This window comes from Pelodiscus sinensis, chromosome 5 (genome assembly GCF_049634645.1).
Source record: "Pelodiscus sinensis isolate JC-2024 chromosome 5, ASM4963464v1, whole genome shotgun sequence".
NCBI classification, from domain to species: domain Eukaryota; kingdom Metazoa; phylum Chordata; order Testudines; family Trionychidae; genus Pelodiscus; species Pelodiscus sinensis.
In genome coordinates this window covers 88,499,460-88,523,228 of record NC_134715.1, presented here as the reverse complement: position 1 = coordinate 88,523,228, position 23,769 = coordinate 88,499,460, and the positions used below count along the sequence as shown (strand labels likewise).

General features: G+C 40.4%; 1 protein-coding gene across 4 annotated transcripts in view; it reads left to right on the top strand.

The window, feature by feature from the left end:
* The window catches only part of GABRB1 (gamma-aminobutyric acid type A receptor subunit beta1), a 246,551-nt gene that overhangs the window by 1,378 nt on the left and 221,404 nt on the right, over positions 1-23,769 (top strand). The window lies entirely within an intron of this gene.

The following is a 23,769-nucleotide window of genomic DNA, read 5'->3' as shown; positions in this document are numbered from 1 at the left end:
GCGGAGTTAAGCACCTTGACTGCTCTTTGGAGACAAGCTGTTGATAGTTGCGCTGACTGGGGAAACCTGTTCTGGACGAGTTTGCTCAATACCGTATTTTAAAATATGGCAAGGCGCCATCTGCCGATCACTGCACCTTACTGCCTTTCAGCACCAAGGACAGCTCCCTGCTTCTTAGCCTCCGAGGCTCTTGGTGGCTGGACCAGTGAGTCGGGAATAAAAGCAGCATATTTGACACAATGACAATGTTGCATTCATAGTGCTGGGTGTGGGTGGGATCTAGGGCCAACCTAGCTTCCCTCGGAGAAAACAGCAAGCTGAGGAAAGCTGACAGGTGACTTGTCAGGAGACAGAATCCTTCGCCTTGGCAAATGTTGTTAACAGTGTTCAAAGAAAAAAAAGTCCGGAGTGGTAGTGTGGATTTTGCGTGTGACTGTGTGCAACTTGTAGAGTTACTTAGTCACACTGCGGTAGCAGAAATCAGCTCTAGATCAACCTCCCATTTGCTCTTGGAATCCAGAGGCACCTGTGGGGAGGGAGAAAAAAAAGGAGAGACCGAGATCCTCGTATTTGGAGGTTAGAGGGCAAGATATAGTCTGATTGTATTTTAATCTCTTGTTATTTGGAGTGGAGTAACTAGTCAATACAGTAGCTGCTGCTACGTTGTCTAGTAAGCACCATGTTCTGCGTAAGTAACAATGCAGAAGCCTGTTGATATCCCTCTAGTATTTCAGAGATCCCTTGCCGGAGTTAATTGTATCTGGTGATTGACTGACAAACCGTAGCTGTAATGTGAAGTGCTCTATCATCCCTCACGTAAATATGTCGGCGAGGATTTTAACAGCAGGAGGTAGGGAGGAAGGATTGAAAGGCTTCCATCATGTTTTAGCTGGGTGTCCAATCTCTCAAAATCCCCTGCTAAAAACAAACAGTTTGATATTACATGTTGGATCTCGTGCTTTGGAGTGGCAAGATTAATAGCAAATTTCTGTGTAAAGCAATTCAGGACTTCTAACAATAAAAGTTTTAGAATATGTCTATAATTTAAATATACTTGACTCAAATTTTTGAAAATGCTCACTGCATATATTTAAATATAAATAACATATGGGTTTTTTGGTTTTACTCTTGATGTTTTCACTCCAAATCCATTACATATGTGATCAATTTCGAAATGATAAACATAGAAATATTTGGAAACATTAAAGATTCCTGGTACATATTTCTGACAGACAGAAGGACTTAATGTCTATGTCAATTGATTTACATAGTAGAGATAAAGGCTATTATAAAGAAAGAACATCACCTTCACAAAAGCTTCTTAACATAAAAGGAAAGAAAAAGAAAAAAGAGATGGTGGAAAGCACTTTTTTCATTAGGTATGAAGGAAATGCCAGAGCTAATTAGAAAAATAAAAACTGGTTGAGGGTCAAATAAAAGGAAACTTTAGACAAAGATGTACTTCACTGTGAATGTCATTGCTTAGATTATTGCATTATAATAATTATGGACGTATAATGTAAGGTACAAAAATCTAGTGCTGAGCTGACTTCACATTCTCTTCTTATACCACAGAAAATGAAAATCAGAATTTTTAATCCTATCAAAATCATTTCTCATTAATATACTTCATGGGCATTTTGGTGCGGAGGGATTGTCTCAAATGAAAATCTAAAGTACTTTCATCCTGTCTGAAGAGGAACATCTATGCAACTAAGAGGAACTGGATAGCAGTGCTTTGATTTGATACCAGCTGTTAGTTTTTTGAAATTTCAAGAAGCAAAAAGGCATGTATTCAAATTAAATAAGTCTCAAAATAAATTTCTCTTTTTCCTAATATTCCTAGACCCTAATATTTATCACTGGAACACTTAAGACAGTATTTTTTTTCTTTTCAGATTTAGTTTTACTGCTCTTAACTCTACATCTTAATTTTCTGCTGTTACATAAATATAGGTGTTATATATATTTTAGTATCATAGTTACATTGTAAGTTCTTTGGGACAAGGACTGTTTCCACTATATGCATTGTGCTCAGCAGAATGAGACCATAAACAGTTATATCTTAATATAGTGTTAAGTAGTAATTAGCAGTAGGTAGGTAGAAGGGAAAGCACAAATTCTAACTTGCAAACTTCCTGTTGAACTTTCCTTTCAAAGAGAACATATGAGTGACTGTGCAGATAGAATGGAAGAAAGAGCACTTAAAGCTTGTATATGCCAAGGATATGCAAGAAGAAACCACATCCTCTCCTCCACACCATTCGCTTGGGCAGAGACAGCCTTGCCACATTCCCTTCTAACATAATGGCTGCCTTAGATAATGTGTGTATTCCCTTGCCATGGCTTTGTGTTGACCTTTTCAGGGATGTAGGAGCAAAGTGAAATTAATGTTAATACTAATTGTACTAAAGGCCTTATCCTGTGGGGTGCAGATCATGCTAGGTCCTCAAATGGGAATTGAAAGGGCCACGCCATAGGAAGCACTCAATGCTGAGAAGGGTTAATTACGTTGTATTTTCCAACAGTATTTCCACTTAGGGCTGAATAGAGCATGATCCATAATGTGTCTCCTTCTCCCAGGTCCTCTCCCTGCCCACACCATTCAACAAAGTATGAAAATGACAAAAAATGGGGGAGTGGCACTGACACAACCACTGCTGGATCCTGTGTCCAGTTCTGGTGTCCTCAATTCAAAAAGGAGGTTGCTAAATTGGAGAGGAATCAGCTATGAGCCATGAGAATGACTAATGGATTAAAAAACATCTCTTCTAGTGACTGAATTCCTGAAATCTATCTAGCTATTTATTCTAACAAAGAGAAGATTAAGGAGTGACTTGGTTACAGTCTAAGAGTAGCTACATAGGGAACAGATACTTGATAATGGGTTTTTTAATCTAGCAGAGAGAGGTATAATATGATCAAATAACTAGAAGCTGAAGTTACACAAATTCAGACCAGAAATAAGGCATAATTTCTTAACAGTGAGAGCAATTAGCCATTGACAATTTACCAAGGGTCCTGGTGGATTCTCCATCATTGACCATTTTTAAATCAAGACTGGATGTCTTTCTAAAAGACATGGGGAAGGTCTATAGCCTGTGTTATACAATAAGTGGGCCTAATAATCACAATGGGCCCTTCTCACCTTAGAATCTCTGGATCATAGCTTCATTATCTATGAAAAACTGTAAAGAAGAGAGACCTTTAACTCAAATGTTGGCTTTCCTACTTTTCTATTTATGCCTTACCTTACTGTCCTAGACATATAGTTTGCAATATAGTTTACTATAGTGAAATTAACTTAAATTAACTTATGGATGGCCCAGTGGTTACACCGCCAGCCTAGCACTCAGCACTTCTGCAAATCAAGTCATTTACTTAAGTAACTTATTTAAGATACCAAGTTTTTACATCCTGATCCAAATCTTCACTTCCTCTTTCCGCTTATGCTTAAGAAATACTAATTGATTTTCTAACAAATGCTTCAGATCATATAGCTATCCTTTTACTTACATTATCTTTCCAAAACAAAGTGTCCCTCTTCACATTTTCAACGTGCTTCACCCTTATTTGCTAAATTTTGATCCTTTGTCCCCTTTGCATTCCCTCTGCTGCTGCTTCCTCTTGCCAAATTACTTATTTATAAACACCTACTTAAAAGAGTATTTAAAACATTCCTAGCATAATAATAAACAGCAGGGATTTTTATTTGTTTGCAAAGCAGCAGTGAAGTTTCCTTGTTTGGAATTGCTGTGCGTCAGGTAGCATTTTCAATGGAGAATTTAGTTATGGCCTCAGAGTAGTATTGTTGTTCTTCCTCAACACTGATGAGGAACAAACCTGGACAAAGGGTGGGCTGGAGCAGTATTGCTTTTGGGATTGTTTATTGGCACAGATTCTTAAAAGTAAAGTGATACACACACACACATCACAGTCATGCTGGCAGTTTGGAGGCAGGCTGCAAGTGCGGTGCAGACTACTTTTGATTTCACTGGTGGCTAGAGTGCTGGCCAGGCATCAGCTTCCTGGAGACCCGACCATGATGTTCCTTAGGAGAGCCTTTCAGATCTGCAGGAGGCTTTACTTCCTCTGGGCCAGTCCCAGGTTTCTGCTGTGATGTTACATCTTGTCCAAGAGAAAAAGAGATTTTCTGGCTGCTTCTCAGTTAATTTATCTGCTTGCAGGGTCTTCGTCTGCCTTAAAAGGTCACTGATCCTAAACTGCCTTTTTGGTTGGATATTTCTCATTCACACTTCACACACATTCCACAGGTTACATACATATTTATAAGTAATATGGTTTCTAAGCAAAATGGGGCCTCATGACCTTGAGTACAAGAAATTGCATTGTACTACAGATAACATACCAAAGGCATGATAAAAAGCCTAACAAACTATAGCTGAGAAATCCAAGGTCAGGGAAGAAGGGAAAAGCAGAGGAGTATGTCTGGTAAGCTAGACACCAGTGAAGTAGAGGGAGGGAGGTTGTGTCCAACTGGTTACAAGTATTACTGCTTGAATCTAAATCTGTGCTACATTCTGGATCCAAAGGCTATTGAGGAAAGGCCCTGTAATATATATCAATATATGACTTTGCAAAATACATTTCCAATCTAACCTAAACAGAGATAAATGGTGATATGTAGCTGCCGCCCTCCAGGATAGACTGTAGGAGTTTAGGAAGCGGTTATGATTCTGGGTGTCACTATAGACACTGCACTGTGCTTTAGATTGGTGCAGTCTCCTCCCCTTATAATGCAGGGCTCTGGACCCTGCCTCACTTCTTTTATAGTTCTGCTCATTCAGGGGTTACACAGAAAGAGCAGTCCCTGTGCTCTTTCTAGTGCAAGTCTGCAACTGTGTCTGGCCATGTACATTTCTTTCAAGCTCCCTGATATGATATTGGCATGACAAACTATACAAATTTTGCTTAAGAAATTAAAGCCACCCTTACCCCTACCCAGCTACAGACCTTCACAATCTGTGCTACAAGCAGAACAATAAAAACTATTATGAAAATATCCTTAAATACTGAGAGTTAAATGTATATATTTTCACTCCGGTTTTTAAAGATGCTAAGGTCCAGACCTTCAAAAGTATTTAGGTGCCTAAGCCCCTTTGAGTTTATGCAGTTAAGTGCCTAAATACCTTTGGTCCCAATCACCTACCACTCCTATTGGTTTCAGTGGGAGCTGAAAATACTTGGTACCTGTAACATTCAGCTCCTTTATGCATTGAGAATGCAAATTATTTTTGCCTGTTAAATGTTTTTGCCATCTCTTTAAACATGTTTGCAATCATGCTATAAAAACAATGAAAACTTATTTGAAAACTTTGGTTTCCATTATATTCCAAGAGATCTTTGTGCTGGGAAAATTGCTCCATTGCTGAAAGACTACAATAATTTTGAACACAGGACACTGAGGTGGAATTATAAAGTATGAAGTAAGATGTACCGGGCAATTGTGTTTTGCTAATGATGCCTCTAATGGCTTATCATAGCACAATCACCATTCTCAAGGCCCATTAACTCTGCCTTATTTGGGGTAATGTGGCTTTGTATCTCATGAAGAATATAAAAGTAAGGCCTGATCCTGCAATCCAACTCACATGAGTAGTCCTCACTGATTGACTTCACTAGGACTAATTTGCATGGGGGATAAGGACTGGGCGCTTAATGTGTACTACCACTGACTACAGAATCAGCTATAGAGCTCCTACTGAGACAAATGGAATGAATATAGTCCACCATTGCTATTAAAGTAATTAAGAAGTCTTTAGCTCTGTTTGAAGTCTGGCTCTGTGAATCACAGCCATGGTAGGCTGAATATTATATCACTCTGACTCTTGCACTGAGCATCTTGTTTTGTTTTACTGGACACCATTCATTTTCTGCTAAACTCATTAGTGTTATATATGTGCATGTGTATGTTAGTTTAGTTTTATTTAAAAGGTATTGCCATCACTCTCTTAGCCTAGGTCTATACTAGACCAGCCAGGTCGATTTAAGGTGTGTGACTCCAATTATGCAAAATGCATAGCTGGAGTCAGCTTACCTTAAACTAAGCTGTGGCAGTGTCCACACAGCTGGAAGCTGATAGGAGCATACACTCCTATTGGCTTCCCTTACTCCACACAGAATGAGGAGGACTGGATGCCACAACATACCAGAGAATGCAAGTTACATCTTCTGCTGCCGGAGGCACAGCCAGTGCATAAGTCCCCACCACACACACACCGGTAAAAACTCTCTGCTAGGTGCAAATGCATTTTGCTTGGCTGGACTCCATGCATTCCATGTTGAAGGAGTGCCTCCAAGAAATGCACTGAAGCAGCATGTCATCTGGCTGATTTTCTCCACATAGAGCCATATTTTCAAAATCAGAGAGCCAAATTTTGACACGAGGCATACAGCTAGTTCGGATAGGAAGCCTAATTCGAACTAGCTAGTCCATGCCACGTGTAGCTGCGCGGCACGGGGTCCAACCTAGCTGGCATTTAAAAATGGTGCCGGCCGGCTTTATGCAAATGAAGCCCGGGAAATTCAAATCCCGGGCTTCATTTGCAACTCCGTATGTCTACATTACCCCCCCTAGTTTGAACTAGGGGGGTAGTGTAGACATACCCTAGTAGAGCAGTGTGTGGGCAGCTGGCACTGCTGTGAATTCACCCTTGATGGACATACTGTCACTGTGGGGTTAATAACCTGGTTTCTGTATATGCATGAATCCTGTCCCCAGACTTTTGTGGCAACTTTTGCTTAGACTCTAGGAAACTCTGAACCCCATGCGTTCCATCGGGAATAATAGACCTTTTTCATGAAGCTTTCCCAGTGATGGAGCCTTTTGAAAACATACTCTCTGTTGTGAAACATCTCACCATTTGGGTATCCAAACTCACCTGCCTTTGAAATCATCCCTGCTGCTATTTTCCTGAAATTATTTATTTTATGTCTATTCAGCTTCTTGGGACTGCATTATTTTATAGCTGTTATGTTTAGAAGTTTAATAATAAAACTGCACTGAGCTTCTACAGTGAATATAAAGGAGTAATCCTAGCATTCAGTCTATGACCTCCTTATTTGGCACATTAGCATGTTGTGTCACTCATTTTACAGGTAGGCAAACTCTGGCCCTGGGAAAATTTCTGACTTACCTTATATAAATCAGCAAATCAAGGGCAGAACCTGAAGCAGGACCTAGTTGTACTGGTCCCCCATTCTCCTGTTCTAGTCATTGTACAAACTCCCTCCATCCCTAATGTACCATAGACACATTTTAATGGGTTTATTTTTGCATCCTTGTTATAGTAATTGAAATTTACAAAGTGTTTCCTTTCAAAACTACAAGGTGACCCTTTTGCTTTGTCTCAGTTAATGATGTTTGACTAATTTTCTGCCATGACAGAATTCTTATGGAAATATATTAGACCTTTACATGAATATGAAATGAGTTCATTAGGAACCATGTGATGACAAAATCTATTAAGTTTCTGTGACATGATTTGTCTAGTTTACTGCAATACCTTGACCCAAGTTAACAAAACAGGCTGCTTATAGAAGATGCCAAAATTTACATCTGAGTAGTGTGATACATAGTAGCTTTGCTCCACCTCCAGAAGAAGCACATAAAGAGTGTATAAGCTATACCTACTAGCAAATGGTCCCTAAGAAGTGGGCTTCAGAAAAGAATCATTCACATGCAACAAATGAGTTAGAATGTTACTTCTAAAAGCTTTCCCCAACAATTTCCTTTCAATGGTGCACAGGTCAAAGCATTACAAGAGTAGCAAAAATGGTCATTTCATGTGCTTGTAGAGATCTGAAAACTCATGTATTGTATAAAAACAGATACAGAACTTTTTATACAGAAACCAGATGTAAGCCTGTTTTCATAGCTTGTAGAGTCAGTTCCTCATCTACAATACTGAAAATACTTTCACTCTAGAGCTTCTACACTGATACATGGCCTAAATTTAGCAAAGCACATGAGTAGCTTGTTTAAGCCTTGAAGCACCCATAAAGGAAACTGCTATCAAAATGAATGAGGATGCTTCCAGAGCTCTTATATTAAGTACATGCTAAAGGGACCTTGCAGTTTCAGGGTCAGAATGACCAAAATTCAAGTCATTAGGACTAACCTTATCTAGGGCTCCTAGGGCTTAACATTGGATTGGCCTTTCCATTTGGCAGGAGATACCCCTCACTGGAATACTATCCACTACTTTAGGGTATGTCTACACTACCCTCCTAGTTCGAACTAGGAGGGTAATGTAGGCATACCGCACTTGCAAATGAAGCCCGGGATTTGAATTTCCCGGGCTTCATTTGCATAAGCGGGGAGCCGCCATTTTTAAAACCCCGCTGGTTCGAACCCCGTGCAGCGCGGCTACATGGGGCTCGAACTAGGTAGTTTGGACTAGGATTCCTATTCCAAACTACCGGTACACCTCGTGGAACAGGAATCCTAGTCCGAACTACCTAGTTCGAGCCCCGTGTAGCTGCGCTGCACGGGGTTCGAACCAGCGGGGTTTTAAAAATGGCGGCTCCCCGCTTATGCAAATGAAGCCCGGGAAATTCAAATCCCGGGCTTCATTTGCAAGTGCGGTATGCCTACATTACCCCACTAGTTCGAACTAGCGGGGTAGTGTAGACATACCCTTACAGAATGTTAGAAACAGTTAGGAAAGGGACAAATAATAAGATGTAAACTCTTGTAATGCTACTGTATAAATCTATGGTACACATACACCTCAAATACTGCATGCAAATCTAGTTGCCCCATCTCAAAAAGATGTATCAGAATTAAAAAAGGTGCAGAGAGGGCAACAAAATGTATTAGGGGCATGGAACAGCTTCCATATGAACACAGATGACCGTGACTGTTCATCTTTAAAAAAAGAGATGCTAAGAATGATATGATAGAGGTCTATAATATCTATACAGGTGCAGAGAAAGTAAATAAGAAAGTGTTTTGTCCCTTCAAATATCATAAGACTCACCCAATGGAATTATGAGGCATTAGGTTTAAAACAAACATAAAAAGTACTTCTTCACATAATATACTGTCAACCTGTGGGACTTGTTTTCAGGGAATGTTGTAAAGGTGAAAAGGTAAGTGGATTAAAAATAGAATTATATAACTTCATGGAGGATAGGTCCATGAATGGTTATTAGCCGAGATAGCTACAGCTAACCCCATGCTGTGGGTATCCCTAAATTTCTGACTACCTGGAGATGGTATTGGACAACAGGGGATAGATCACTTGATAAATTGCCATGATCTGTTCACTCCATCTAAAGCAAGGGTTGGCAACCTTTTCAAACCAAAGAACCAACCAACGTCAAAATTCAGAACAAGTGGTCAACAAAGAGCCATATAAGAATGCCCATTTACATGACTGAAGATACAGAACTTAATATTATTGATAGTTGACATAATGATTAATAATAGCATAAATGAAACATTGCACTCACAGGCTTTATTTAATGGGACTTCTGCTGCTGCTGCATCTTTTCATGCATTTCTCTGAGGTTTACATCATAACTGGTCAACTCCAGCTTCATACACGCATTCAGGCTGTCTTCTGCCTATCTTATGGCTGGGGGTTGGGGATATGGGTTGGGATTTATGAGGGGCTCAGGGCAGGGGGATTGCATGTAGGATGGGCTCAGGGCACAGGGCTGGGGTGTTTGGGGATGCAGGAGTCTGGGGATGTGGGCAGTGGGTTCAGGTGTATGATGGGCTCAGGGCTGGTGTGGGGTGGGAGTGCAGAAGTGTTATGATGCCAAGACCAGATGGGGGCTGGGCCCCATTGAGGGCTTATTGGCCAGGCTTCATTTTTAACTCACGTAAAATATTATGTCCAACACAAAAGGTTGCAACATTGTTTTTATTTGACAGTGAGGCAGGAGCAGGGAATCTTTTAGGGGTTGGGAGCCACAGAGTTTGGGTGAAGGAGGCAGTTGTGACCTGAGGCATGGGATTGGGGAGCTGGGAGTTTGGATTGTGACCTAGAGCAGGAGGGAATTGTGATCTGGAACAAGGGATTGGGATGCAGGATCTTGGAGGGGGTCTGGGCTTAGGAGGGGAGCAGAGGGTTTGGATTATGTGGGGTAGGGGGCAAAGGGCTGTAAGGTAGGGAAGGGCTGGGGTGCCAGAGGCTGGCTCTGGCTGGGAGACTTACTTGTGAGACTCCAGAGCAGCAGCCCAACAAGTTTCTCAGGAGTCTGCCTCCCCCTTTCCTCCACCCTCCTCCGGCCCCCCCCCCCCCCCAGGTCAGGCTGAATGGCCATGTGCTCTGTGAATAAGAGCCTGGGGGAGGGGGCGATTGGTGCTTCGCGCACTGCCTGTTCTTGAAACAGCAGCTTCCACTGGCCAAAAACCGAGTTTCAAAAGAGCCATATCTGGCTCACGAGCCATAGGTTGCCGACCCCTGATCTAAAGCATCTGTCACCGATGAACTAGATGGTCAGAATAGCCATTCTTATGTACTTAATTGTAACTTCAGAAGGAAAATGTCATCACTCTTATTAATTCTATTTCCTCTGGCGAATTCCTGGGTTGAAGTTACTTCTATGGAATTCAGTTATTTATTTGCTCTTCATTCTGACATTTTAATCTTGTAATTCTTGGGCACAAACCATCCACCCACTAGTCAGTCTCCCTCTCATTAGGTAGTTCTTCTCTCCTCTCTCCTTCCCCTCTCACATGAACCCCACTAAAATTCAAAGTATCAGCATTCCCATTCTCCGTAGTTACATCACACCCAACAAAATATGAAAATTGATCAGTGGCTGCACAATTCCCAACCAGCTGCTATTCGATAAACTATTCAATTAATCATTTTTCAGAAAAGTCCTCAAGACCTACTTGTACTGAGGCACCTACAAGAAATCTTTCAGCCAGTGATGACAAGGTGATGCCTCAATGACTGATAGCTAATTTTATCAAATTATAATAACCAACATGCCTTTCCTGAACTTGGAACAATACAATTTTACAGTAACTAACTTGTGTAACTACCTTATCCACTCTTGTTTGTCTCATTCACTTGCTACCTTTTCTTTCAAATTAGACTGTAAACCCTTCAGGGCAGGGACTATCAATACCTGTGCATTTGCACAGCATTTAACATCAGACTGGGGTGGGCAATGAGATAGAGGCAGTTAGCCAAGATTAGCCCGTGGTGGGTCACCACTACTGTGCCTCCGCAGGTACAGGTGATTGAAGCTCCTGTTGGCTGTGGATCATTGTTCTTGGCCAATGGTTGCTGCAGGAAAAGACACAGACTGGGACACTGCTTCCTTCAACTCCCATTGGTCAGGAATAGCAAACCGCAGCCAAATAAAGCCGCAATCACCCCCAACTGTGGAGATGCACATAAATATAGCAGTGGCAGCCTGCCAGAGGCTGGTATTTGCCCACTGCTGGCATTAGGGGTATTAATCTTGACTGGAGCCATTGGTAAAACAAATAATTAACAATAATTTTCCATCCATGTAGTTGAAAACAGAATTAGTGGCATTCAGTGCTTAGTTTGTATTGTAGGTAACATCACCCACCATCATCTGGGACCAACTGTTAATTTTATAACAGACAAACAGTTGCTTTAACATTATTTTATGGCTAAGGTCATAAATTCATATAAATCTGGATATTCCAGACTTTCAGTTTTTATAGCAAGCACGAGTATGCCATCTGCTATACAATATACATTATTATTGATGTTAGAAATATATGTCCTGACATTTGTAGTCTGCACTGTTGTTGTAGCACACTTGGTTCCAGGATATTAGAGACACAAGAGGGGTGAGGTAATCTCTTTTATTAGAGTTTTTTTGGATTTGGTTCAGAGAAAGATATTACTTCACCCATCTTGAGTCTCTTGATATTTGTACACATTTTGTCTGAGTTATGGCTACGATGGAAACCATAATAATGTCTTTCTTGACTTTTGAGCATTTAAATCTCTCTGCAAGAACATTCCTGAATCTTTTTAATCACAATTTTATTTGCCTGTTTTCCTTTAGAACAAGAAATAGGAAACTAATGTAGACGAAAAGTTAAAAAGACAATTATGCTGATGCATCGACTTAGCTGTATGCGCGCTGGCCATTAGAACAAACCAAATAAACAAACATCCATTTGAATGTTCAAACATCTGTCCAAATAAGTAAACACACTCAGGCTTATTTGGGTAGGCATTAATTAGCGCTCACGTTCTGGAGGCAGATCTCCCTTTAACATCAGTTGATGTTTCATATGTGCACTAAGGAAAGGCTACCAATGATTTCAATGGGGTTTGGATCAAGCAAGGGGGAGGAAATGGACCACAAAGTATATATTTATTTCTTCAAAGGAAACTAGAATTCTACAAACTCTTGAACATCTTATAAAAATGTCCCTGGCTGTATACCATGCCTGAGTCAACAGTACGCATTCTTCCCAGGCCCCTGTGCAATTTTCAATTAAATCAATAGAAAGACTCTCCTTGAGTTGGACTGAACCACTAGTCAGCAGAAGAAGACGAATTTCTACCTCAAAGATGCAGATACATTCATTTTAAAGCATCTGATAAAATTGTTCAAGACAGATAAAAATCTCCAGTAAATTGAAAACAACAGCACTGAGGGATTTTTAGTGTTGGTTCATAAATTAAAGCAGCCAAGAGCAGGCCAGCCTTATCCCTTGGACTTTTCTTCTTAGTAGTCCTGAATTTCAATCTGGAGTGGATGCTGGTTGAATTTAGAGCTGATGCTGTTAGCACAGAGATGAGGTCCATTGGGTTGAAGATTGAATGGTTACCATGACAACAAATACGTTATGTGAAACATTCTACCTCAAGAAATGCTCTGTGATGCTGAAAAGCTTGTCTCTTTCACCAAGAGAATTTGATCCAATAAAAGCCACCTGACCTCTCTCTGTTCTACCTCAGAAGTGCAAAAACAGCTTTCCAGAAAGGGAAGTCCAGCAAGACAGTTTAAACAACTCCCCGCATTTTTTTTAAATAATCGCTATGTTTCAATTTCTGCTACATATTTTGAGATACAATTATGCAGATTAGCATCATGTTTGTGATTAGTTTGTTGATGATTGAAAGACAAGTTTAACAGAAAGGCAGAATGGCATCCCATTGGGGCTCTTAAATCTAAGCAGAGATGCTTTAACATAAATTAACTATTCAAGAACCAAAATCAGACACATAATACTCTGCATCTATTGTCGTTACAAGGTCAGTTGTGCAGAGCCTGCCCTGCATAGATGGTAAACATGGAGGTAGGTCTGGACAGAGAAGGAAGCCTTCAGCCCTTTGCAGAGGCTGGCCACATTAACAGCCTTTGTATTCAGCAAGTGTGATTGCTGTTCTGGATTCCATCAAGGAAATAGAGTGCACTAGCTAGAAGAGCTGCCCCCTCAAAGACTAGCATGACTGTTCCATTTTCAGGAGTCCCTCTGGGGCAGTGCCTATATGATAAAGACACAAATGAATTCTGACATTGTAAGTAAGTAGAATTAAAAAATATATAGTTTTTAAAAACTCCAGAAAGTTAGCTCTACTTAATACTTCCCCCACTATTTTTTATTTATTCCTGCTTTGTTAATGCTTTAGCAGCATAAAGAATTCAGGCAATGCAACTTACCATATACTTGTAGTCTATCAGTGCACATTTACTGAATCTTGAGCGGTATGAATCTTTAGGATATTTCTTTAAGACTCTTGGGGTGTGTCTAGACTACACCTCTCCAGCGACAGAGAGATGTAGATTAGGCACATTGAAATTGCTAATGAAGCCAGGATTTAAATATCCCATGCTTCATTAGCATAAACATGGCCACTGCTTTTTTTCAAAATGGATTTTTTTCGGAAAAAAAAACGGCAGTCTAGGCGTGGATCTGTTGAAAATAAACCCTTTTTCGACAGCTCCTGTAAACCTCATTTTTTGAGGAATACAGGATCTGTTGAAAAAGGGTTTATTTTTGACAGATCCAAGTATAGACTGCCTTTTTTTCCCAAAAAAACTCTGTTTAGAAAAAAAAGCCGTGACCATGTTTATGCTAATGAAGCGCAGGATATTTACATCCCAGCTTCATTAGCAATTTCGATGTGCTTGATTTGTCTAGACATAGCCTTGGGTTCCACAACTACAGATGATGTATTTTAAGTAGTGTATCCTTCCCAGAGGAGGTAGCATAAAGTCAAGCTCAGCCCTATTGTCTGTCTGTCTCCAGAGGCAGTTAGAGACTGTCTGTTTCATTGGTGTATATTGTTATTGAGTCATAGAGAATCACGTAATGGATGTCTGAGCATACCCCTTACATTCCTTGATATCCTTCCAGGAGGATGAGTCTCTCCAGGGCTGACTGACAAGAGTAATTTTTAAAGTTTGACTCTGTCCTGGAAAGTGGCTGTAAAGATGGCATTGTGAGGTCTTGTTATTTTTATTTTTCAGTGACTCCATACCAAACATACTCAATTGGCACAACTAAAAAGATGCTTTTTATAACTGCCAGTCATGCAAACTCAGCCTGCATTCCAAACTTTCAACTGAGTTCCTTCAGGTACTTGTATCACAATCACTAAAGCTTCTTTAAGAAGAATAACATTCTCAGCAACAGTGGTTCAGCAGAGTGAAGTGGAATAAAAACCTTTGCCAAAAAATTAAGCAGATGTGACTGAATGTGTACAAGAAGCCTGTCTGTTGGAGGAGCATAGTGAAATTATTTGGGTCTGTGTTATATAGGAAATCTGACTAAATGATCATAATGGTATATTAAAATCTGCGAAGGGGCATTTCTTTCTATCCTTTTACTGCCAATAACAGCACTCTAGAGTTGAATATCTGAAATGGAAGTTGAAAATTTCAGTATGTTAACACAGAGACGAGGCCCATTGGATTGAAGATTTTACCATATCCCTCCCCTTTCAATGATATCACTGATTAAGAAGTCAAGATGACCATTTCCAGCAAAGGAGACATTGCCTTAGCCACAGATTAGGAACTTGAGCCAACGTCTAGTCTCCCAAGGCAGAATTTGGCAAAGATAATTTTCTTAACTGCACTATTAACTTATTTTAGAAAAATAAAAACAAGGTCTGGATCTGCACAGTAGTAATTAGTACATCACTATGTCTGTGGGTCACTACTATAGATACCATAGATCGACCAGGGGAGAAGAATCCCAGGACCATAATGTATTACCTTTTACGTTTCTTTTTTCTTGTATAACTCAAACTTTCACCTGTAGAGTGGGTCTTTACCCTGGTGCACCTTTTCTGTAGAATAGGTAGCTCTTGTATGCAACTGGATTGTGAGCTATTCAGGGTTTACCCTCCCCATTAGGCCACAAAATAGAGACTTTCAATGTGATTTTGCAGAAGATTCACAGCACTTTTTATCTGTGATAATTATCTCCCCCCCCTCTATGCCCAATACCGTGGCATAATATAGCATCTGTAACACAGGAAGACTAGTGGTTTACTTGAAGTCACACAGGAGGTCTGTGACGGAGCAAGGAACTGGATCTGAGTCCATGTTTACATTGGTACTTCACAGTGCTGTAACTTTCTGGTTCTGAGCTGTGAAAAATCACACAGATGCACCCCTGAACATATCAATTTACTGCACTGTGTAAAGAACCAGTGTGAATCAAGCTACAGCACTGAGAGCTTTTTTCAAAAAAAGTGACTTTTTTTCAAAAAAAACTTGCCCTGAGTCTAGACTGCTGCCACGTTCTTTCAAAATTAAATCGAAAGAACGCTGCAGTTTTTTCAATCACGATAAAGCTCATGTCATGAGGAAGAACACCTTTTTTCGAAAGTGCTCTTACGAAAAAAGGCGTTCTTGAATGCAAACAGGGATTTTTCGAAAGAGAGCATCCATACTCCATGTGGTTGCAGTCTAGACACTCTCTTTCAAAAGAGGCTTATAGTCTAGATGCAGCCCCAGCACTTTAGCTACTCCCCTCACAGAGGGGCTACGTCTAGACTGGCATGATTTTCCGCAAATGCTTTTAACGGAAAAGTTTTCCATTAAAAGCATTTGCGGAAAAGAGCATCTAGATTGGCATGGACATTTTTCCGCAAAAGCACTTTTTGCGGAAAAGCATCCGTGGCCAATCTAGACGCGCTTTTGCGCAAAAAAGCCCCGATTGCCATTTTCGCGATCGGGGCTTTTTTGTACAAAACAAATCTGAGCTGTCTACACTGGCCCTTTTGCGCAAAAGCTTTTGCGCAAAAGGACTTTTGCCCAAATGGGAGCAGCATAGTATTTCTGCAAGAAACTCTGATTTCTTACATGAGATCTCAGTGTTCTTGCGGAAATTCAAGCGGCCAGTGTAGACAGCTGGCAAGTTTTTCCTGTTTTTGTGGAAAAACTTGCCAGTCTAGACACAGCCAGGTGGTTTACATGGAGTGCTGCACTTTAACCTGTTAAGTATAGACATAGCCTCAGTCTCCTGAGTCCCAGGCTAACAGCCTCATCACTATGAACCTAAAACCAAGTCTCAGCATGTTAAAGAAAGAAGCTGTTCAATTATTCTGTACTATTTGGGGTGGAAATATAATTGAAATAACAGAAAATCAGTTTGATTTATTATTTTGGATGTTTTTATAATATTACCAGTCCAGTACCGCTTATGCTATCAAATAAGTAACTACTATACTATGAACATTAATTAGAGATCTTGTTAAAATTTTGCAAAATATCTTCATATTATTTTTATTGGCTTTTCAAAATTTCATTCTCTTCTCCACAGACCTCCACCCCCATAAACCAAAACATCTCAACCAATTCTGATTGCAAGCTGCTTGGGACAGATTATTACACCTATCACATCTAGCACCAACTGCACTTAGTATGCTTAAGAAATCAGAAACAAGACTAATGATTAACTGGTAGCATGAAAGAAACGTATTATTGAAAGGGAAGGTATAGTCCCCAAATTAATCTAATTATTTTGCCTTAGTACCTACATAAGATGAAGTTTACCCAAAAAGGATTCTGTTTAGTGAATATTGGTGGAGTAAGAAAAAAAAAAGGCTCCATGAGGAAGACTGAGGGAACATATCACACCATATATTTCTTTAGAACAAAAGGAGTGCATATATGGGTGAAGACAATAAGCAATTTAAACCTACAGTGGTTTCAGCAGAGTAGCACAGAAAGAATGACCTCTGAATCCCCTTGTTCCCAAAGAATAGTGCAGACAACAATCTGACCATGCTTTTTGTGCTCAGAATAAAACACACTATTTCTACAGGTGAATGCAGCCAAAGGAAGTTACTCTGAATGCCAATTTGGCCTATAGGATAATAGCCTATTTTTTATAGAAGTGCTGATTCAGCATTATGCAAAGTTCCCAGAAAGAGAAAGATCTAATGTCATCTAAAAATTCCCTAACCTATTACTCATCCAAAGAAGGAACAGAAACAATACCATGAGCAGTCACAAAACAGTAATAATAGTAATTATAGGTAGGAAACAGATTATAAGCGTGTCACAAGTGCTTTCATGAACAAATTCATGAAGATCAAAAATTGGAACAGAAAAAGAGGCGACATTAATCAAATAAACCATTCACAATGAAAAGTTGCAGAACTCTAGTGCAGAATATGTAGACAGAGACAAAGTTATATCCTATAGCAACCCTGTGTTGAAAAGGATGAAGGACATGCAAGAATACATAAAATGAATACTAATGAGAATGTTCAGCACCTGATATTCATTTTTCCAGCAAATACAGAAAAACAAATCAAGCAATAATACATAAAGGTCAAATCCTTTTATCGCTGTCCATTCAAAAATGGAGAATTATATTAAGAGTGAGACACGTATGCATTCTTAACTAGGCAGCTTGAGGATAAACTACTGAGTCACTGTTACTGAAAGTTTTTCATCTTATTTTTTATTTCTCTATATGAACAAGTAGTCTTTCAACAAAACAGCACTTAGGCAAAATGAGTAAAGCAAAACTCGAGAAAGAGTCCTTCTGTATGCTCCTGAAATAACCCAGGTTTTTTCAGAGTTTGAATAAACTGAAGGCTTGTCTACACAGGGAAATTTACCAGTATAACTGTGCTGATATAATTACACCAGAATGACTAGGTTAGTTAGTAAGTTTCCCCATGTAGACAAGCATGTAGGCTAGGTCTACACTGCAGGCTTCTTGTGCAAGAACGGCTGTTCTTGTTCAAAAACATGCAGAGCATCTACACTGCACGCGCGTTCTTGAGCAAGTAAATTTCCAGTAAAGCATTGGAACAGAGGGCTTCTTGCCCAAGAGTTATTCCTCTCCCCACTTCGAAGTAGGAATAAGTGATCCTCCGGAAAAGGGCTTTTTTCCGGAGGATCGGGGCCAGTGTAGATGCTCTTTTCCGGCTTTTCTAAAAGCCGGAAAAAAGCGGCAGACATTTTTATTTAAATGCCGCGGGGGATATTTAAATCCCCCGCGCATTTCCCTATTACGACCTGTGAAATTAGCATGCCCCTTTCGGAAAAGGGGCCAGTGTAGATGAGCCCTATGGCTAAAATGGCCATCAGAGCTTTTTTGCGCAAGAGAGTGTCCACACTGCCATGGATGCTCTTGTGCAAAAGCACAACTCTTGCGCAAAAGCACATGGCAGTGTGAACGTGCTCTCTTGCACAAGATTTTTTGTGCAAGAACTCTTAAGCAAACCAGTTCTTGCTCAAGAAGCTGGGAGTGTAGACGTAGCCCTAGTTGCAAAAGTGTCTGGCTTTGGGGTTAAAGCAGCAGTATTCCAAATTCTGAGCCAAAGAAAGAGATGCAAATTCCCTGACTTCAAGTTTTAAAGCAAACAAAAATCACAAACACCCTTTCAGACAGGTTTGGAAAAAGTTAAATTCTCTGTAACTTGAGGGGTCCCAACCTTAGCCTCAGGGTAACTGGCTCCCCAATCACACCCATTAACTTACTCTTAATTTCTGGTTTGGTTTCACTGGTGGCTTTTGCTTCCAGCTGCTTCTTGTATATGTGCATTAACCTCTAGCTGTCCAGAGCTGTGTCACAGCTCTAAAGACCCAGAGCTTCCTGACACTGTTGGGTTCCTGCAAAATAATATAATCCATCACAGTGTACATTGCTAAAGGAAATATAAAAAACATGAAAGCCTCTCTTTTGTATAAATAGTGTGCTTCCAAATAGCATAAGATCTACAAATCCTTTTGATAATGAGAATGGGAAAGGACTGGAGTGGGTTGAATTTTTCCTGGGGGTCATGTCCTCCTCAATGTTCGCCCTTTTTTTTTACCCTGAAATTGAACAGATTAACAGGGAATCTTGTTGCTGCTGCTGTGCCACACAACCAAAAGTCTGATGCCAACTTGATGTTTCCAGCAACTCTGAGAAATGTGCCAATGCAGACACAATTTCTGGGTCTTGCTCACAGCATGCCTCTTCAGTCTGGTGAAATTGTTAGTGGCTACAGCTACTTCCACCAGAGATGGGACCAAAAATGCAAGTGCAAATCAACTATTGCATGAAATCTTGGTCCTCTTAATGCTAATGGTAGTTTTGCCATTGGCTTTGATAGTAACAAGTGGGGTTGAAGAGCAGTGAGAATGTGTTAGCCTTGCAATTGCATTAGAGCAAGGGTGGGCAATAATTTTGACAGGGTGGGCCACGTGAAGATTTTGGAAAGTGATGGAGGGCTGCACTCTTCCATGATATTAATGGAGGAGATGTGGGGTCTGAAATGGCATTCGGGTGCAGAAGGGAGCTTGGAGTAAGGGACTGGGGTGCAGGTGTGAGACTGGAGTCTGGGAAGGAGTTTGGGTGAAGGAGGCAGTTGTGACCTAGGACAGGGAACTGGCGTGCAGGGGTTTGGGATGTGGCCTAGGATAGGAGGGGATTATGATCTTGGGCAAGAGATTGGGGTGCCAGATCTGGGAGGGGGTAAGGATATAAGAGGGGGACAAAGGGTTTGGGTCTGTTGAGTGGGGGGCAGAGAGTTGGGGCAGGAAATGGCTGGGGTGCCACAAGCAGGCTGAGGCCAAGGGATTTATCTGCCAGCTGCCACACTAGCCTGCCTGCCTGCAGAGCTAAGGTTTGCAGAGCTTAAAATGTTTCCAAGCCAGCCAGCCTGCCTGCTTGCCTGGCCACGTGCTTCACTGAATAAGTGAGCAGAGAAGAAGGAGCATGGTTTTTCTTGGCTGCCTGTTATTCCAACAAGCAACTCTCATTGGCTGGTTTCTGGCCAATGGGAATGAGGTAGCTACTGAAACTTCCCCCCTTCCTTCCAGTTTTAAAACAGAAATGGAGCCCTGCAGCTGCATTTATGCACAGCACATTGGGTTGCGGGGCAAGCAGGGGAGCCTGCCTGGAGCTCCCTGCTGCTTCTCTGGGCCAGATCTAGTGGCTTGGTGGGCCAGATTTGGCCCATGGGCCATATTTTTCCCAGGTCTGCTACTTTGGGTTACTATGGGCTGTTTTCTAAGATTTCTTGGTTCCCAGGATGTTAAATCTGGTGGGACCCCGGTGTCTGCATTAGAGGATCATCTCCAGAGAAGTAATAACTTGTCCTTGGCATTCCACCATCCTGCCCAACTCCTCCAGAATTTGTGCCAATGTACATGCTCTCTGGAAAGTGTCTGCTGGTTCAAACAGTACTTGCCCTGTGTTACTGGACTCATAACTGACTGATTTAGTGATACTATTTTTGTGAGACTCTCCAGGACCTTTAATATCAAGATCCTTCCTGATCCCTTAATACTGAAGCTGATCAACATTTTTCATTCAAAAATTTTTTCCAGAAAACATTTTTTTTTCTAAAATAATTTTCAGGGTTTTTAAAAATATTTTCAGTTATCTTTGGGGTTTTAGAGTCAGATTTATTTTCTCAATTTCTCTTCCCTTTTCTTGCCCCCTCCCCTATCTCTTTCCATTTTGTCACTTAAAAAGCAAGGGAAAGGAGGAAAACTGAAACGCCAATACCAATAATATTAGAAGACTTTAAACATTTCATTTTTTGTGAAACATATTTTGATCAATTCTGCTTAACACTTTAGAATCCAAGAAGTTCCCCAAACACACACCCACAACTCTCAGGGTATGTCTAGACTTCATCCCTCTGTCGGCAGAGGGATGCAGATTAGGAAGGCCAACATTGCAAATGAAGCAGGGATTTAAATATCCTGTGCTTAATTTGCATAAAAATGGCCACCATTTTGACCAACTCAGCACTTTGTTGGAAAAAAGAGGCAGTCTAGAGGGGGATCTGTCGAGAAAGAAAGCCTTTTTTGACAGATTCTTTATGCCTCCTGTAAGGAGGTTTACAGGATCTGTCAAAAGATGCTTTCTTTCTCGACAGATCCCCCTCTAGACTGCCTCTTTTTGCCAACAAAGTGCTGAGTTGGTAAAAATGATGGCCATTTTTATGCAAATTAAGCACGGGATATTTAAATCCCTGCTTCATTTGCAATGTCGACCTGCCTAATCTGCATCCCTCTGCCAGGAGTGGCCCTAGACGAGCTGCCAGCAACTGGTGCCCTAGGTAAAACGCGCAATCGGCGCGCGATCGACACCCCCGCCTCCAAAGCCCTCAATAGCCATTTATCTTGGTGCCCTAGGCAACCGCCTAGTTCGCCTGTATTGACAGAGTGATGCAGTCTAGACATACCCTCAGATGCACTGTGGCAACAGCTGAAACTACTTTGTTAAATCAAGCCCAAAGATTTTCAAGTTTCAAAAAAGTGCCTCCCTCTGAGGTATGCCGCTAATGGGGGAGTTAGAGAAAATTGCTACTAAGGGCTGTTTTCTAAGATTTCTTGGTCCCCAGGATGTTAAATCTTATGGGACCCCTGTGTATGCTGCACTTTTAAAGTGACAGCAAAGTATGAAATGTACCCACAGAGGCATCTCTTACTGGATGAAAGAGTCCAAGACTGCAGGCATAGACAGACAATTTGCAGATGGTTTTAAATCTTAATAAAGATAATTTTTCCAGGAAAAAAATGCTGGAGCTCATATAGGCATGTTCAAGCTTTTACAATTTTTTCTCATTTAAAATTCCAGTTTTTCAAGAAGTAGCCCTTTGTAAAGAATTACACAGATTAGAGTAGGTAGTAGGTCAAATTCCATTTCCTCAACCTTGAAAGGGTCCTTGTAAATTTAAAAGATTGTTTGGCCTAAGTAATGCCACAGATTTAGTTTTCTCCACTCTGTTTTAGCAAAACTTTGATGCCTTGTGTTGTATCATGAACAAAAAAAAGGTGATATTACAAATGCAGCTTCTAGCAATACAGTACATTGTGATTCTACATTAACATCCACTAACATGTACATCCATGTAGTAAAAAGGCAGGGCAATGACTGGAAAGGGTTTTTTAAAATAAAATGTGCAAGTGAAAGCATATGTCCTCAAAGCAAAGGATGTGTGATTTCAGACTGCCAAATATAATTACAGATTGAAATAAATGTTCTCCATTAAAATGCATGAATCCGTTGGGCTTAGATTGAAGGCTCTCAGTATTGTCTTTTGTGATTGTCTATGTTAGAATAGAAAGCACTCAAATAGCAACAAAGTTGAGATAATTGAAATAGATATACACAATGGCTAAATATTGTTCAGCATCTTAATCATATGAAAGTAACAGGGCGATGTGTGTTTTTTTCTGGGTTTTAATCTAATGAGTCTCTTAGCATCAGGAGCAAAGTGAATGCTAGTCACCTGCAGATGTCTGATCACAGGTGTATACAATGGAACTGAATTATTAACTATGGACTGCTTCAGCAAGATGCTGAGCTCTCTGGCCCCTATCCAGGAAAGCTCTTAAATATGAGTTTAACACTAAGCACGTGAATCTCACCTGCACTGCTCATGCTTTGTTGTTTTGCTGGACCAGAGCCACTTGCAGGATCAGCCCCTCTGCCTTACATCAGTTTAATAGTTCTGTAGCACCACTGACATCAGTGGAGTTACTCCTAATTTACATCAGTAGGAGAGGAAAAATATGGGGCCCTATCCATCCTCCCTCCAACTGCTCAACCATAGGCTCACCTGCCAAAATATATCCACTTTTTAAACCCTATCAGCAGAAGACTTTCTTGGCTCACGTTTTTGAAAACAATTTACTGCAAATATCTTTAGCACTGATGTTCACACACCAGGCAATGGTGCAAATATATGCATTTCAGAGATTTTGGCTTCATGCTAGACAGCTGGGAAACATATATATTTCTGCATATGTTTTGACGCTGGTATGAAACAAAAACAAATATTTTTTGAAATTTCCCATACAATGGAAAGGCTAATGAAATTCAATTTTGAATGTTTAACAAAATGTTGATCATTTCCATTTTTCATTATTATATAACTTTTACAATATTATGACGTGTCATCAGTGGTGCATAATGACATCATGACAAATATTCCATTATTTTATATTATTCTGTTTTTAAATCATTAAGGGAAGCTATACATAGTACTGATTGAAACATTTTAATTTCTAGGTTGAAAGTTCTCCTGTTTCCGATGTTATTAAGTAGTTTGACACTTTGATTTAGAAAATAAGATAAAGCACTCAGTGTACTAATTAGATGAACAGTTGTTTTCAATATCTTTGTGTTAGCCTGGAATAATTTTCCATTTCAGTTTTTTTTATGGAAAATTTCATCAAAATCTGTGTGATTTCAAGAAAAATGTTAGTTTTGTCAAAGCAGCATTTTGTGATGGAAAACCATTTTTACAAAAAATTCCCAACTAGCTCTACTTCACACATATGCCATACTTCACAGGGCAGGGCAGCAAT